Here is a 15,697-nt window from a genome sequence, read left to right as displayed (position 1 = left end):
CTGAATCTGAAATCTGAATCTGAAATCTGAATCTGAAATCTGAATCTGAAATCTGAATCTGAAATCTGAATCTGAAATCTGAATCTGAAATCTGAATCTGAAATCTGAATCTGAAATCTGAATCTGAAATCTGAATCTGAAATCTGAATCTGAAATCTGAATCTGAAATCTGAATCTGAAATCTGAATCTGAAATCTGAATCTGAAATCTGAATCTGAAATCTGAATCGGAAATCTGAATCTGAAATCTGAATCTGAAATCTGAATCTGAAATCTGAATCTGAAATCTGAATCTGAAATCTGAAATCTGAATCTGAAATCTGAATCTGAATCTGAAATCTGAATCTGAAATCTGAATCTGAAATCTGAATCTGAAATCTGAATCTGAAATCTGAATCTGAAATCTGAATCTGAAATCTGAATCTGAAATCTGAATCTGAAATCTGAATCTGAAATCTGAATCTGAAATCTGAATCTGAAATCTGAATCTGAAATCTGAATCTGAAATCTGAATCTGAAATCTGAATCTGAAATCTGAATCTGAAATCTGAATCTGAAATCTGAATCTGAATCTGAAATCTGAATCTGAAATCTGAATCTGAAATCTGAATCTGAAATCTGAATCTGAAATCTGAATCTGAAATCTGAATCTGAAATCTGAATTTGAAATCTGAATCTAAAATCTGAATCTGAAATCTGCATCTGAAATCTGAATCTGAAATCTGAAATCTGAATCTGAAATCTGAATCTGAATTCTGAATCTGAAATCTGAATCTGAAATCTGAATCTGAAATCTGAATCTGAAATCTGAAATCTGAAATCTGAAATCTGAAATCTGAAATTAGAATCTGAGATCTGAATCTGAAATCTGAATCTGAAATCTGAATCTGAAATCTGAATCTGAAATCTGAATCTGAAATCTGAATCTGAAATCTGAATCTGAAATCTAAAATCTGAATCTGAAATCTGAATCTGAAATCTGAATCTGAAATCTGAATCTGAAATCTGAATCTGAAATCTGAAATCTGAAATCTGAAATCTGAAATCTGAAATTTGAAATCTGAAATCTGAAATCTGAAATCTGAAATTAGAATCTGAGATCTGAATCTGAAATCTGAAATCTGAATCTGAAATCTGAATCTGAAATCTGAATCTGAAATCTGAATCTGAAATCTGAATCTGAAATCTGAATCTGAAATCTGAATCTGAAATCTGAATCTGAAATCTGAATCTGAAATCTGAATCTGAAATCTGAATCTGAAATCTGAATCTGAAATCTGAATCTGAAATCTGAATCTGAAATCTGAATTTGAAATCTGAATCTAAAATCTGAATCTGAAATCTGAATCGGAAATCTGAAATCTAAATCTGAAATCTGAATCTGAAATCTGAATCTGAAATCTGAATCTGAAATTTGAAATCTGAAATCTGAAATCTGAAATTAGAATCTGAGATCTGAATCTGAAATCTGAAATCTGCAATCTGAAATCTGTAATCTGAATCTGAAATCATGGACGTGAACTTTAGAAATGTTGCCCATCCATTAAAATAATAAATCAAAAAAGATTCAAGCAATTCCTACAACAATAAAGCCTTCATTTCGTTATCAGCATCAGCACAATCAATCAACAAACCACGCGGCGAGACGGCAGTTCCTCCTGCTGCTGGGTTGGGTGGTAGATTTGGTGAGCGACAAAAAGAGAGCTAAAGGATTTGTTTCTCCCGCGGCTACGTGAGGGGTGCGAGATTTGTACACCAACCTGTTGAAAACGTGGACCAAACTGGTTGAAATCTGGCAGCTTTCAGTAAATTCGAAAAACGTTGCTACAAATTTTCAAAACACCACACAAAATGTATGTCAATCGAAAGAGGAGATTCTAATGAATCTCTAGGTATATAAAAAGTGACCAATTTGAGTTCAAATTTTAGAGAAATCACGCTAACAAAATCGCGTAAACCCACCGACACGAGGGGGAGTTTGAAAAAATGACCAAAAAGTTGTGAGTTTCATTATCATATACTGAACAACTGAGATTTTCGAGGAACCAACTATGTTCTACGAAAATAATAATAAAGTTAACAAAAAAAACTAAAATTTGAATTTAGAGAATCGGTCCATTGGTAACCGAGATACAGCAATGCAAAGCCAAAATTGGGTAACTTTTTTGAAGTAAGAATTTTTTCTACCGGAAGTTCCGGGATAGCGGCCAAAACTTCCTCTGGACTACCAAAAATTTATACATCCATGGATAGATTTATCCTTGACAATTCCAAATATTATAAAATCAGCGCCATATTTGGAACCTGTCTCAAGTTATAGGCATTCTAAAAAGAGCTCTTTTTCGGGACTTTTTTCATTCGGAATCAGCTACTGGTGATTTCGTAAAATATTTCGACTTTATTTTTCAATATTGAGACTAGAATAAATTATCTATACAATGAATTAAAATTCATCGAAATCGGTCAATATTTGCGGCCAGGGGAACTTACGCAAACTCTCGGGTCATATAGACCCGAACAGCCTAATTACGGATTTTTTTGAGGGAGCACTTCCGGTGGTCACAGGAAGTTGCCTAGTACTACAGATTGTGTATTTCGTGATTCCCCAGGGAGGTTTTTAAAATCAAATTTTTGCGATTTTTTCTCGAAGAGTTATGATGATTTGAATGTGCGCTTCGGGTCATATTGACCCGAACGACTTTGGAAGGTTAATATTGTTGAATATGTTTCTAGCAAAGCCTGAAAAAATAATATGTTTTTTTGCACTTCTTAAGTATATCTATTTAGATGAATTGATCGGCCTTAAAAGTTTAATTTGAGTTAATCTGATTTTTTAAACTGTGCCTGTGTTTGAAGTTTTCAAAGTAATTTCTGTTTTTAATTTTCAGCTTTCCTGACCGGCTGCAAACATGGTTGAAGAAAACCTGATGTGATGACCAGCTGAAGCCCGTTGTGTCGCAGAAGGCCCGAATTCGGATATACTTAGTAATGTTGCGGGTAATGCAATAAAATTTAAAATAAATTCAAGATCAGTTTTTTATTTATTAAAAAATACACAAATTTCATTCGGAAACAAACGGTTTTATTGAAATTTTAAATTTACTAGTAATTTTCAGTAAAAAAAATTTTGCTTGAAATTTAGGAAACAGAGATTATTTTTTACTATAAAATTAGTAAACATTCAGTCAGGACACTTTTTGCAATTTTGCTAAAAGTTTAGTTAAATTTTTTTGCTAAATTGATTGCTAAGTTTTTAGCTGGTCAAATTTGAGCAAAATTTTGCTAATTTTCGGCCTCGGAAATTTTGTGTGCACCTTATTCCCGGAGTCGATCCGGGTAAAGTGACAGCGGTTCATTCTAGGTGAGCGACCGAATGAACACATGTGTCAAATTTGCTCGGTTTGTTTTTAATTCGTTCGCGATTCCAAATGTTAAAATTAAATTTAAAATCAAAATGTACAAATTTCGGTACGCAAACGGTCACTAACGGATTGCAAGGTTTAAGCAAGCAGCTGGAATAACTGCCCGAAATACGGGATAAAAGACACAGCTCTTAAATGGCTCCAATCCTATTTAGATGGCCGATTTCAAAGAACCAAATACTCCTCTGTGATATCAAATACCAAAGAAACCACGCTTGGCGTACCCCAAGGAAGCGTTCTAGGACCACTGCTTTTTTATTTTATATATAAACGACATGAAGAAAATTCTCAAACACTGTGATATTAATTTATTTGCCGATGATACTGTGATATTTATTGCTTGTGATGATGCTGGTGCTGCTGTCCATAAATTGAACTGTGATCTCGTGAATTTGAACAAATGGCTGAATTTTAAAATGTTAAAACTAAATGTCTCTAAAACTAAATGTTTCGTCGTCTCTAACAAGCATATGAACTATGATTCAGTAAACGTTTGTATCGATGGTGTACGTCTCGATATAGTTCATGAAATAAAGTATCTCGGTGTAATAATAGATGAGAAATTAAACTTCAAAGATCACATCAACAATTCAGTGAAAAAAATTGCCAAAAAATTTGGTTTAATGTGTCGTTTACGTAAAGATTTGTCACAGTGGAGTCTAATTTATTTGTATAAAGCAATCATATCCCCGCATTTTGACTTCTGTCCGTCTATAATATGTTTCGCAAACGATCAGCAAATGGCTCGGCTACAAAGGCTTCAGAACAAAATCATGAGGTTGATCCTCAGATGCCATCGAAGGACGCCTGTTCAAAACATGCTAAATGCTCTACAATGGCTATCAATTAGACAAAGAGTAACCTACCTCACATTGATTTTAATTTTCAAAATCGTGAAAGGAATAGCACCAGAATATCTTCAAGAACGAATAGTAAGAGGAACGGACCTGCATCACTATGGAACACGTTTTGCTTGTGAAATACGATCTGCATCATTTTTATTGGCATCTTCGCAGAATTCATTGTTTTATCGAGGCATAAAACTATTTAACAATCTACCAACGGAAATCAAAAGAGAAGAAAATTTCAATCGTTTTAAGATTAAGTGTTTGGCGTTTGTAAAAGTTAATTTTAGTTTATAGTACGTGTTAAATGTGAGTAATTTATTACCAGATGATGATGAAGTCAACTGAACAAACGTCTCTGAGCCGCACATGACAAATATCAAAAGCAACGCGATCTGGGGCGCGGTAAAACCCTGAAATGGACTCATGTGTGTGTGGGAAGGGTTGAATATCCTGAAATATCCCTTTTCTCAGATGGTCCCTGTTCAAAAGTTGATAATCAATAGCACCAAAATAAAAAGCAGATAAAAAGGCAATGATGGACGTACATGGGAATACATTCACAGAAAACCAGCAAACTAAAAAATCGACCAAACATGAGGAGACTGTACAAAATATCTTACAAGATAATCCAGCCCAAGATCCCATGTACGGGGGAAAGTGGAGGGCCATCATCATGGAGCTGCGAATAAAGCGAAACGGACAGAATTTGGTCTTCTATGTTTGGTTCCTGGAGCGGCTAGGAAAAAAAAACATCCAAAAAAATAGCGGAAATCGACGGCTGCTGCCCCAATAAACTGGTCCTTTGCATACAGATCAACACCTGGGATACGACACCTCAACGTCGATAAACAATGCTTCAGTACAGGACTTTAAAGCTGTAACATTAATTGGTTCGAAAACAACAATACCGGGTGAAAGTGAAAAATCCCCCCGCGACGGGAATTGGATAAGATGAAGTGAAGTGCAAAAAATGTTCAATTTCAATTTTATATGTTTGAATTTAATTCCAACGTCTACCTAGTAAACTTTTTTTTTGCTGCACAAAAGATTGAAAAAATCAAAAATTTAAGTGATTTTGGTTTTGATTGATTCTTAAACTATCATACTTTAGTGTAATTTAACGTTTAGAGCCTAATTATTCCGTTTTGCATAAATTTTCCTTTAAATTTTCATCCCGTCACCACCTGAAAAGGTACCGACAATTGTCACCCGAATGCGACGATTCTCACCCACGGTGACTACGAGAATAGGGTAAGAACTCACAAAGTTCATCCGAAGTGACAATCCTCACCTAAACCGACTACTGGAATAGAGTGATTTGGGTGACTCGACTATCATCACGTCACACGCGACGCAGAATAAGGACCTGTATCTCACTCATCTCCGATATGCGATGTTTGCAGAACCGATGATTCTGAATGATGCGACTCGGTTTGCATTGCTGAGTAGTGCGCTGATCGAGATTGCATACCAGTCAGGCGAAGCAGTTGCGAGAGGCGCTATTCCATTATACAATCAGAATCTTTCCAACAAGAAACGCATCCTGAGTGTTTGTTTTGATTGATTTTCGGAACACTGAGTGCAACTCAATAGACCATAACAGTGAGCACTGCAAAAATCACCCGTACTGTGGAAACTGTGAAATGGAAGGACACTCGCTCAGTAATCGATCATGCCCAACCTGGCTAGCTGAAACAGCAGCATTCAAAATAAGCACCAAGCAGTACATCCCGATTGCAGTCGCCCGAAAAATGATCATACCAACCAACAGCAAACAGCGACGAACGAATACCAACCGCTATTCCGAAGTTCCCGATTCATTATTGCCCAGTACAGCTCCACAGGGCGCAGCTCCGGACAGTTTGGCGGGTCATGTCCTTTGGAACAAAATGGACAGAATTGACCTCATACTACTCCAGGACACTTTTACAATAGTGGCATGATGCCTAATCTGGCCAAAATAGCGAAGCTTCGTCGTGCTGCGCAAGAACGGCAAAACGCGCTTCTCGAGGCACTCAGATTTGTAGATCTCGCCATTTACTGTGCCCTTTGTCACGAAAGGCTCACTCCTCACCTCAGTCCGCAAAAGCAGATGGCCTGCCAAACGAGATATTTGGAGGCGAACTTCGACATTTTCTTCTTCTTAAATTTGTCGTCCACATCGAACTTGCGCTTGCCGGTGAAAAACTGCAACCCCGGAATTCGCTTGAAATTGGCTTTTATATATTTACGTTTCGTCCTCCATCACACAGCATGCAGCCATATTTCGTCTGCGTCTTCTGGTGGAGCTTCCGTGTCAGAGTTTTAGCCGTCGATTGTTGCCGCTCATCGCGGTTTGGGAAGTTCAGTACCTTGTATGTATGCAGTCCAGCTCTCTTCTTTGCATTCTGGACGTAGCTCTGCGACATGCCGTTCTTTTTTAAGACAAATCACGGCTTGAGACGTTAGGATTTGCTTTAATTTTTAATCATCCGCTTCACATTTCCCTCCGTCTTTTTGTTCTTCGGTCCCAATTTTCTTCCAGCTTCTTTGCCGTGGTCCAACGTCAACCGCTCCTAGAACCACTTCAACACTCTGGAGACGGTTGAATGGTTTTTCCCAACTCCCGGTGCGACAGGTCAGGAAATTCCAAGTGTTTGGAAAGAATTTGTTCTCTCTAATCGCGTCACCCCCATTTCCGTTGAATCGAAAAACATAACTTCGAGTTTGACAGCAACAATGAACAAGTGTCCAAACTTTGGTTGATTTTTACTAAATGGTACAAAAGCTATGCCCCGTTGAATATGTCGCAATAATTTCGTGTTCGCCCTTTATTATTCAAAAATTTGGTTCAGATATTTGAAAGCGCGAACAAGATTGAAACAAACACCGCAGGTTTGACGTTAAGTTTACTTAGCTACTCGCCTACGAATGAGATTCTATCACTTCACACACAACGACTTCAGGAATTGGTATTCAATTCCAATTGGTATTATTGGAATTCCGGCCAATACTTTAAAAAAATGTGTAGACGCTTTGTGGAAGCCACTCTCAGTTATCTTCAACCTGTCCATTTGCACCGGTAAATTTCCAAATGCTTGGAAGAAGTCGTTTATGTTCCCAGTTCATAAGAAAAATAATAAGCACGACATAACGAACTACAGGGGAATTACTTCTCTCTGTGCCTGTTCGAAGGTTCTAGAAATTCTGGTATCACAGAGACTTTTTTATGCAGCTAAGTCGTACATCTCTATTGATCAACACGGATTTTATCCTGGACGTTCGACGAACACGAACTTATTGGAGTTCACTTCATTCTGCATTCGCACTATGGAAAAAGGGGGTCAGGTTGACACAGTGTATACTGATATAAAGGCCGCCTTTGACCGCATTGACCATCGTTTGCTCCTAGCAAAACTTCAACATCTCGGACTCGGAGAAGAACTAATTCTTTGTTTTGAATCATTCTTGACAAATCGTTCTCTCACTGTTCGGCTAGGAAATGCTGAGTCTTATGTGTTCCAGAATAACTCAGGAGTACCACAAGGCAGCAACATCGGACCTCTTCTTTTCTGCATTTATTACAACGATGTAACATACGCTCTTCCATCCGGGTGTAGAATGTTGTATGCTGATGACTTGAAAATTTATCGGAAAATTGAAAGCTACAGCGACTGTTTGGAATTGCAGCAAATGTTGAGTAAATTTCTGGAGTGGTGTAAATTGAATTGCTTAACGGTCAGTGTGGCGAAATGCAATGTAATCAGTTTTACTCGGAAAAAGAATCCACTGACTTGGAATTACACTCTCCAAGATTCCACTCTTGAACGAGTTTCCGTTGTGAAGGATCTAGGTGTACTGTTGGATTCCAAAATTACATTTGAAAATCAACTAAATTACGTCGTAGCCAAAGCGAATAGGACTTTAGGATTTATTTTGCGAACCACTAGGGAATTCACAAATCCACAGTGTCTACGAACTCTTTATTGTGCATTAGTTCGCTCGCACCTGGAATCTGCAGCAGTCGTCTGGTGCCCTAGCCATGACACCTGGGTCAGTAGAATCGAATCCGTACAATCCAAATTTACTCGCTCAGCCCTCCGAATTCGCCCCTGGCCAGTCCCGGAAGAATCTCCTACGTATTCACAGCGATGCTCTTGGTTGAATCTGGATACCCTCGCTAACCGACGTGAATACTTGAAGGCGGCGTTTGTTGGAAAATTGCTGCTCGGTGACATCGATGCGCCAAACATTCTTGCGAGAGTCGACTTCAACGTGGTGCCTAGACAACTGAGAACGCGAGAATTTCTACGGCTAGGATTTCATCGAACACTCTACGGTCAGAATGAGCCTATTCGCTCCATGTGTGCAGTATTCAACAATGTATGTAGTGAATTCGATTTTAATTTAACGAGTGATATGTTTGTGAACCGCTTACGAGCTACAATGCTAAGTTAATTTTTGTTTTGTATTCTGTTTTGATGTTAGATCTTAGTATTGCTTTTATTTTGTAAATCAGTAGTGTTAGTTTTTACATTCTGTTAATTATTGTATCGTCTATGCTATCTCCACTGATGGGTTTTTGTGCCTTGTGCTTTTTCCATCACATCCATTTAGACCTCTGGTCCGATGGATTAAGAAATAAACAAACAATAACAACATGGTTGTTTGGCTCAAATCCTTCAAACCGCTGTATTAGACACCCTTATTCTTGTTTACGGCGTATCTGGCTTTCGTTCGAACGTATACTTTCGAACGAATTCGAAAAAGCTATTCTTGTTTTCGTTCGAACGCGATACGTTCGAGGTTGGTGTTACCAGATGAACTTCGAAACTTTAAGGCAGCCCTGCTTAGCAAAATGACATTTATCGTACCCATTCGATGTAAACAACCGATTTCGTTTGGTAATTTTGTGAAATTTTTTTCGTCAGATGGAGTACGGAAGAAAAACGGCTAACTCTGCACACCCCGCGGAGACAAGGAAAAATTTTCAGCAAATGGATCTAGCCTGCCAAAAAACCATCAACACCACCAGCAGCTGCTAAAACGGGTGATTAAAAGATGGCAAACAAGTTGAAGCCGATACCAGCCGGTGTTAGTGATGCATGCTCTGTTGCTGTTGAAAAGTTGTTCCGCTTTAATTCAAATATTTTTGGGAACTCGATGTGAAATAGTTCTTCTAATAAAAATGATTCACATATTCCAATACGATTTTTTTTTATTTCGAAGAAAACAATTTCATAACATTGACCCCGCAAAAGTTCAATAATTTCAACGTCTTTGGCATTCCACAACCGGTCTTATGCAATGACAAAAATTTCTGCCAACGATTGGCTCAATTAGAATTTTCCTAAGCTCAGTTTTTCTCCCATTTCCTTTTAATTTTGCACAAAATATTTTAGCATCGTATAGAAGTTTTACATTCAAACGCCCACGGTTCGCAGCATTAGACTTGCGTTTGTCAAGCAGTAGCAGAAATACGTTCGATCGAAAACGAGAATGGTGTCATTCGTTCGAACGAACTATGTTCGAAAGATCGAACTGTACTTATTCGTTCGAACGAAAACAAGAATAACAATTGGGGAAACTTTCGAACGAATGTCATTCGAACGAAAACCAGAATAAGGGTGAGAATCAAGCTCGGCAATAGCGTATCCTTTCCATTTACGAATCGGTCTGGCGTCCCACAAGGAAGCAACTTGGGGCCCCTATTATTCGCTCTGTTCTTTAATGATCTGATTATCAGCTTAGAAGACGGAACCAAAATTGGATATGCCGATGATATTAAAATATTTGTTCCTGTTATAGATATCGAAGATTGCGTTCGCTTGCAATCACTCTTGAATCACTTTGGCGAATAGTGCACACTGAACAACCCAGTGAACATTTTGGTCTGTATATTTCAGTTCTTTCTGAGATATACACACTTTTGTACAATCTGGAAAAGTTGTATAGAATATTCTATATGAGCCTGTACGTACCAAAGTGGAGGCAATATACCGACCAAACTTTGCTCACCTTGAAAATATAAAACTTTGTATTGCGTTTTCAACAATTTGATAGCAACTTTGCTCTGCACAAAATTTTAGGATTGTACAACTTACAACTTTTTATTGCCTGTCATACAATTTGATTACAATTTCCATTTGCAGGTAGCCTGAGGTTTATACAACTTTCTTCACCATTTAATACAATTTATTGTTACTGTATCCCAAAGCAATAATATTTTTCTATTATTACGATTTTAATATGAATCGCCGTGAACATAAATACAATAAAATTTAATGTTTACTGCAAAAAAAATTTGAACCATATACAACTTCATCTTTACCTTCCCTTAGTCTCGAACTCACAACGTTCCGATCCCTGTCCTTCGATACTTCCTCGGCTCCATTTTATGTTGATACATACAAGCAAATTTGTTCATGTACAGTTGAGAGTGCCGTTTAAAATTCAGTTGATCGTATAAAATACCACTGACTACATCTTTATTGATCTTTCTATACGATTAACAAAATTTTATCGTATATAATGAACTATACAAACCGTAAACGATAAATTATAACTTGGTTTAGCTACAACATGATGTATATACAATTCCAATTTAAACTTGATGCTTATACAATCTACAATGAACACTGCTTTACGATTTCTGGTTATCTGGGAAATTATCAGCTAGTGTGTCGAAATGTTCCGTCATCACTTTTCATCGAAACAAAACACCACTCATCTACGAATATAAAATCGGCAACCAGCTTTTAAACAGAGTATCAGAAGTCCATGACCTTGGAGTCATCCTTGATGCACACAGCTCACGTTTAACAGTCAACGTTCTTCAGTCATCAATAAAGCGAATCGTCAACTCGGCTTCATCACCAAAGTGGCGCGTGAATTTACAGATCCGTTATGCCTAAAATCCCTGTACTGTGCGCTCGTCCGATCAATAATTGAACATGCTTCAATTGTTTGGGCCCCTTACCAGCTAAGTTGGATTTTGAGGATTGAGCGCGTACAAAAGCGATTTGTCAGAGTCGCCTTAAGACACCTTCCCTGGCGCCACCCCGAAGATCTCCCCGCTTATCCTGAGCGATGTCAGCTTTTGGGTCTAGAAACTCTTGAATGCCGCCGAAAGACTCAACAGGCAGCATTTATCTCAAAAATTTTCAACGGAGAAGTGCAATCGCCAAATTTGCTAGGAATGATAAACTTCAGTGCCCCATCAAGGACCCTCCGATCTGGCTCGTTACTATTCAATCAAACTCATCGAACTTCGTATGGCTTCAATGAGCCACTAAGCGCGATGGTGCGTATGTTCCAGGTTGCTGAACACCTACACCAGTTTGGAGAATCTACAAGTCGCTTTATTATTATAATATTGTTTGACCGTGTTTTTACTATTCATTTAAACTTTTATGTTCGATGAATTAATAATAAAATAAGTAAATAAGTAGAATAAGGAATAAGGTGACAATACTCACGTGACTTCGACTCGACTCGGGTCTCGAAATAAGGGCCAATGTCATCGGAAAACAACCTCACAACCTCGCCTTCCGGCATGGCTCATTTTACAAGTACGTTTTATTCATTTTTTTTTGTTTATCGTTTTTAATTTTCACATGTTTTTTTTTCATCTGTTTCTGTGTTTGCTAGCAGGTTCAACTTCGGGTAGTTTACCAGCTTTGTTAAATTATATGTATGTAGTTTCACCTTCCTTCATCAGTAATTAATTTATTCTTTACAAGAACCTAACGTTTTTTTTTTGTTTTGTTTTCTTTCTTTCTTTAAAGGTATGTATGGATATATTATGTGTGTCAGAAAACGGCAACTTCCGCGTCTCGCAAGTAGGAAATAGGAATACGTAAAACCGAGTGAACTGAGGGGAAAACTAACCGGAATGAAAAACTTTTAACTATTTTCAATAAGGTGAAATCGAGAGAGAGAAAACATAAATCGTGTTAGATACTTAAAGAAAAGCTGTAGTCGTCCAGCAACTAACTTTGTCAATTGATCGATTGATTGTTTGATTGATTGATTTCTTTCATTGACTGAATGCTCGTGGGAAAGAGTGTTTTGGTAATTCTTGGGTTCACGATTCCTTGGCCAACCAACGACGACGATAACCGGAAGCTGTCCCGTTTTACCATGTAATACTTTTATGCTTGCATTTTGTTTGTGTATGGTTGTTTATGTGGGTGTGTGTTGTTTTAATTTTTCGGGGTAAATTTACTTTTATTTTTCTTTATTTGAATATAATTGTGAGGGAAATTTGTGAACTAGGTGATTATAGGTAAAATGGGTTGCCTTTTTATTCTTCTTGCTGCGCCTTTTTTTTTGTAGTAGAGATAAAGCGAAAGATATTTTCTGAATGCCTGTGTCTGTCTGCGTTTGTGTTTGAAGTTAGTGTAATTTTACATTTTGGCTGTTACCTTTTCCTTAACAATTACAGTAGTATAGTTGCAGTAGAAGTTGTAAAGTTTTTTTTTGTTTTCTAGGTCAAACTTTTACGATAAAAGTATAGTATGTGTGTACTAGGTTACTGTACAATTTACAGGTTTAAGATGTAAATATGTAAACTCAAACTTAGTTAAAGAGCTATACCAAGTAGTTGGTTGGTTTTATGATTGGATTTTGGAAAAAGCGTCATCTATTTTTGGCTGACCAATTCGGGGAGAAATAACCGAAAACTATTGGAAAATATTGTAAACTTATTTCCAGAAAGAATTCTTAAAATTAGGTTTTTTCTTCCAAGGCCATAAACGGTTATTTGGAAACACAAAAACTTTCCCTATTTATTGCTACACGTTTGACAAAAAGCATCAGAAAAAATACTGTTTCCACAAAGTTACTTCATCTACTTTTTTGTAATTTTTTTCATTTAAACATCGATAGCAAAAAAGATGATATAAGGCAATTTCTTCTGATCAATGATATCACGAATTGTTTTCTTATTTTTTTCGAATTGATACAATTGGTTTGAACCGAAGTGTTCTTACAAGCACTAGTTAACCTTTCACGTAAATTTGTTAAAAAATCGCCCAACAGACGAAAAAAGTTCCAAAACAAGCCGTTTCTATCAATTTCACTTTTCAAGAGCGAATCTTTCGTCTTTTTTTTAATGGAAGAACTCATCAAAACTCATGCGTGATTGTCAAAATTTGAATCTTGAACCAAAAAGTTTCCCATGTAAAGTTACAAATTTAGCTTTAATTAAAAAAAAAACTTGTTCAGAAGCTTCAGTTTAACATTTTTTCTACAGTTTAAAGTTACAAATTTTGCTTTAATTTAAAAAAAAAATCACGTGTTTAGAATCTACAGTTTAACATTTTGGCCCTTATTCTGCGCCGCGCGTGACGTGATGATTGTCACCTCACCTCGGAGTCACCGTGAGATTTGTCACCTTATTCCCGGAGTCGATCCATGTAAAGTGACAGAGGTTCATTCTAGGTGAGTGGCCGAATGAACACATCTGTCAAAATGGCCAAACTTGTTCTGTTTTGTTTTGAGTTTGGTCGCGCTTCGGATTTTTTGAATCAGTTTTCAAACAAACGAGTTGGAATTCCGGGTTTTAAAAGACCACAATCGAATTGTACGGCAATGGCAAGCTGCTTGACAAAGAACAGGGCCTAATGGTGTGGTCCAAGTGGATACTTCATTATCCAAGGATGAGTCCGGAACCTGCACCGAGTTGAAGGAGGAACCATCGAATGTGAAAATCGAAGATCCGAATATGTCGCCCGAACCAATCGTTACAAAAAGAAGCGGATACAAGGCCAAATTTCAAAGTGTTATCAGGTAAGTAAAGTGGTTTTCGTTTTGTGCTACAAGCTGCTGAAAATGTTGTTTACGTGAAATTCGTTGGAAGGCCTTGAATTTCGCCAAAAAAGTTTTTGCGATCCAAGAAAAAGTGCTATTATTCGCATCAACAACAAGTTTTTACCCTAAATTACATTAAACGATTATGTAATCAATTGTATTTTACCAATTGTAGGGCCAAAGTGAAGCTGAAAAATTTCGGTCGGGCATGCAAAAAGGGATCAGCCGCTTTGCGAGGATCTTTTCGGACTGGTCATCGTCGTTCAGAGCTGTCGGTGGGTCGGTGCAAGCCTTATTCGATTCATGCTCATATGGAACCAGGATGTCCCAGTGTGTCCCATCAAACTGCCGGTTTTAATTAATTCGTACAGAATTAGGTCCGCATTCCGGAAACAGGTTCCCTAGAACAGCAACAGGTAGAAAGCTAAATATGTTTATAGTAAGCACTCGATGTTAATCCGATTTTCTTTTAAATTTGCAGCCTTACTATTCATTTTAGTTATTTAACATTTTAGTTATTTAACAAATAAAATCACCTATGTATCCACAAACTGCAAAGTGACGAATCTAATAGGAATTATATTTCGATATTCTGGAGAACTAAAACAAATTCGAATTGGCTAAGTACTCTCATGGAACCGGGGGAAGGGAGATGCTGTTAAGCTGTTGTACGGCAGTGGTTAAACGACTGAATGCACTGCTGCACCTTTACTCCTTCATGCACAAAAGTGGACAAATTTAATCGATATCGAATGGCGCATAAAGGATTGCATGCCAGTACTACAACAAACATTCTTTGGAGAACAACTTTTCTTTGAATAAATAAAAATGTACTTTTCAAATGAGAACAATGTGTTTACCCAATATCTAATGTAAAACTTATATGATTTCATATCAATCAAATGTTTCTAAGAATTTTTTTCATTGAGCAAAAAAGCAGATATTTAAAATAAATGTACATAAGTAAGTTAATCTCATTTTTTTAAATTATCATATTTTAGTGTAAGTAAATACTTAAAATCAAAATATGCTGTTTTACATTGATTTTCCATTCAAATTCTATTTCGTCACTACCTGAAAAGGTACCGACAATTCTCACACATTGCCGAATTAGTTCAGCGATTCTAGATTTTTTCGTGAAAATTGTTTTAAAAATGGTCATACTTTAATGTTGTTGAACATTTAGAGCCAAATTATTCCCTGTTTCATAAATTTTTCATTGAATTTCTATCTAGTCGCCACCTGAAAAGGTACCGACAATTGTCACCTAAAATCGTCACCCGAATGCGACGATTCTCACCCACGGTGACTACGAGAATAGGGTAAGAACTCACAAAGTTCATCCGAAGTGACGTTCCTCACCTAAACCGACTGCTGGAATAGAGTGACTTGGGTGACTCAACAATCGTCACGTCACGCGAGGCGCAGAATAAGGGCCTTTGTCTCATCTATAGATAATTTCAGAAATTCATATTTGACAGTGTTTTTTTTAAATAAAATTTCTAAGATTAATATTTGAAAAAAAAATTAAAATTTTAGAAGATAAAACCTCAACCTTCACACATTCAAAATTCAATCATTTAGTCCCCAAAATCATACGACGACTCTAAAGTAGAAGTACGATTCGTAAGTAATA

This window comes from Uranotaenia lowii, chromosome 2 (genome assembly GCF_029784155.1).
Source record: "Uranotaenia lowii strain MFRU-FL chromosome 2, ASM2978415v1, whole genome shotgun sequence".
In the NCBI taxonomy this organism is placed as follows: domain Eukaryota; kingdom Metazoa; phylum Arthropoda; class Insecta; order Diptera; family Culicidae; genus Uranotaenia; species Uranotaenia lowii.
Note: the sequence above shows the minus strand (reverse complement) of the source record.